Here is a 3,749-nt window from a genome sequence, read left to right on the forward strand (position 1 = left end):
CTGCATAACCAATCCTATATCATGAAGAAAGACAAATAATCCAGTGCAGACAATTTCCTGGCACTATTTCCTCAGTGACATTATCCCACTGGAATAGCAGTGGTGCAGTGTTACAACCCTGCATGTTGCCACAGTGGAATACAGATAGAGAACAGCTCGCCGTTTGCCACCCAGGGACTTTAGCTGTCCAAATCTTTGACAGTTTCTTAGCAGCTCTCGGCCCTTAAACTGTGAAAGATTCCAGCAACAGATAGGGAACCCCCACCTCCCAAACCTCCACACCCACCCCTACTACATATCAGGCAGAATCATTGATAAAGACAGCCATTCAGGGATGACACTGATAGCTGCTCCAAAACCATTTGAAAAGTGATTTGCCTTGCATTTTAGCCGCTGCTGCCCTCTTTATGATGCACACGTGTCCTGGAAGACAACGAGATTGCTTTGACAAAAGGAATTAGGGGGGACCTTAAATGGCCACACATAGGTATTCAAATTTTCCTTGAATATATTAAATGCAATTTATCTTTACATTACTAAACTTTGAATTTGTTTGAGTGGGTCGATTGAAAGTTATTAAATTTTCAAAATCCACTTTATTGCAACGTCATGTCAGTTGAAGATTGCAAGTGAATATCTGCATCTGCAATCCCTCTAGTTGGTCCTGTTTGCACAATTGCATTAACCAACGATTAGAGCATTTGGCTTAGAGAAGCTGCTGCATATTGTTAACCAATCAGGGCCCAGTTTTGCACGGACTCAGTCTGCACATTAAATCAATTAATACACTTTCACTGATATTGAATTTATTTGTAAGGCATAATGAAAACCATTACTCATCCTATGAAACATTGGATAATATGGGACTTTTCAAATCTAAAAGGATCTTGGAATTAGAATTGTTAGCACAAGAAACCTCATGAAGCAATTTCACAATTCACGTACATTATTTAAGTAGAGGTTGAAGATACAGATACACACTATATTGCTATGAAATACTGATATCAACATCTTTAATTTATTTTTATCACAGAAAGGTTTGAGCTTTATAGGAGCAAATCTGAATGATCTCCTTGTGTAATGTTGACAATCTACCATCAGCGTTTTGTAGTCAAACTGGGTCTGGACACACACTTTAAAAGCTGAGATATTTCTCTTCTAAACTGCAAGTGTTTCATGATGGCTTTAATTCACTGCATTTGAAGGCCAACTCAGACATAAGACGGAGACACTGTCTCTACTCCTCTGTCTCCTTCTGCTCCTGAATCCCTTCACCCCTCCTCTCGCTTCCATCACCATCGTCGGTCCAAATGAATGACGCCAGCTGGGGTCGGCCGGCTGATGCTGGGCCCTGCTCGGTGGCAATGACAGCTGAATTATCCCACAGGCCGCAGCGGCTGATTATCAGCCGAGAAGTCATCAGGGCGTCCCTGCCTCTCCCCCAACCCTCCAATCCCAATCTCTCTACCCCCCCTGTCCTTTCCCTCGTCCCCCTGTCACCCCTTGTCAAGACAGGGATGCCTTCCCCCAAGCTTGCCGCCCGGGTCCTCTTGACAGGTAATCTCAACAGTAACAATTACCACCATTACTGGTGTCATAAACAAGTGGCCGACCCCTAGCCAGGGCAATAACAAAGGCTTTATAATTCACCATGCAAGGCCATATAAATACACGCCAACAGGTAACAAGTAATCTAGCAGAGAAGATGAGGGCCGGTGCTCCCACGCACTGGACTCAATCTGTGTTTGCTGCGTGAAGCTGTGTGGGTGAAGGGTGAGGATGCAGCAGCAGATTGAAGTCAAGGCTGCACACAAACATTTGAATGTAATCACACAAGGAAAAGGATTTTAGTGCATTAATACATGATGATTGGGTGCAGGTCACATTTGCTTGATGATTAAATGAAACCACATGCAGTAAAGCAGTTTTGTCAGGCTATTGATGACACCCTTTTTATCTGAAAATGTTATTGATTTAGCAATAGAGACCATACTCCACTGTAAATCTCTGATTATCAGAGAGAAAGAGATGACACTCAAATGCATCAAATAAATATCTCCCTGTACTGAATATTGACAGGAGCAAAAATCGTAATTGCCAACGAAACACAGGCATTATAAATTATTATCAATAAAACAAATTGGATTTATGAAAGAACTGAGGCATTTCAATATTCCACTGCATCATAGATATAAAGTTATAAAAAAGTCAAATTTATAAATAGGCATATTTATAATTTCCAACATTTTTTCCTATTTTGTATTAATTTGAGTAGGCTATATTTTAAAAAAAATAGTCGGTTTAATAATAATTTCACGCATTTATTTAGTAATTCGCCAAATGTATCCGCCCAAACGTGCAGTGTCTTACCAGTTGAAGTTTGGGCCAGATTGCTTTCTCTCCTCAGCAAAGCAAACAAGGCGTTGTGGCCTGGAGCGCTAAAATAATTTGAGACTCCCTAATGAGGAGAGCTGAGCAGCAATTAACACGTGTCGAAGTCGACATCATCAGGTGCCACTCTTAGTTTTTTTCCCCCAAGACTCAATGGGTTTGTTTTCCTCTCTTCTCCTCCCGTTGTCTCTTGTTTATTTCCCCCCCGAAGGCGACGGAGGGAGAAGAGGTTTCCATGTCTGATGCGGTTGGACCGTGGCGCATTTAACGATCACTAACGCCATCGAAACTATCATGCCGACGTCTGGCCTTCTTCTTTATTCGTTTTATTTCTTCTCCCCCCTTTTTTTTTTTTTTTTGGTTGCAGCGGTTGTCGGAGCAGACGGGCCGGTGAACGGTGCAGAAGTCCTGCAGAAGCGATGCTGCGCCGTGAAGGGGACCGGAGAAGAGAGCGCGAGCTGCGGCCAATTGGGAATTCTGCATGTTTGTTCAAAATGGTCCGGGCTAAATTATTATTTCAATCTAGCAACAAGTCAACTACATATTTCAATATAAATTCAGATAAAAACGATTTCTTAAAACGTGTGCAACAGGAGTCTTATTTATTTTTTATTATCCTGTTTGTAAGAGCATAATAAAAGCAGCAAATATGTAAAAAATTAAATCATTCTAAAGTAAATATAAATTGGGAAAAAGTGAGTAGATTTAAAAAAATTACTGATGTTAACGTTTATTTCCATTTAGATTACAGGTTTTTAATGAAAAACAAACTGTTATATTTGATTTATTAATTTTAAAAAATAACATACAATAAGGATACATAAAATGATAAGCATATCACATAATTGACATACTTATGTAAAATATACTGTATATCAATATAAGTGCAGGGCAATATCACAAACACCCTTGAGAATGCTAAAATAAAAATAGGCCACATTTAGCATTAAATGTGAAAATCCAAATACAACTGTCTTTAATAATTTTTGACACATGCATTTAATTACAAAAGTAAACAGGTCATTTCAACATCTTGGCCTACTATACACTACACCCTGATGACTGAATAGCTATGTTGTGAGTTTAAATTTCCAAATGAAGTGTCAAAAGAAGTTACTGTCAAATTACTCAATTAACAAAAATGACTTCTATAAGCACAATAAAAAGGGCACAATGTGAGTTTTCTCTGCTGAACTCAATTTATTTAGGGTAATAATTTTTGACAATTAAAACTCTGGAAAATCTGGATGTCAAACACAGATTTGTTTAATCCCCAGATAGTTTATCCCACAAATGTCAGTGAGCATTCAAAGACAAATAACAGGAAAAAACTTATCTATCTATCTATCTATCTATCT

This window comes from Etheostoma spectabile, chromosome 17 (assembly GCF_008692095.1).
Source record: "Etheostoma spectabile isolate EspeVRDwgs_2016 chromosome 17, UIUC_Espe_1.0, whole genome shotgun sequence".
Taxonomy (NCBI): Eukaryota; Metazoa; Chordata; class Actinopteri; order Perciformes; family Percidae; genus Etheostoma; species Etheostoma spectabile.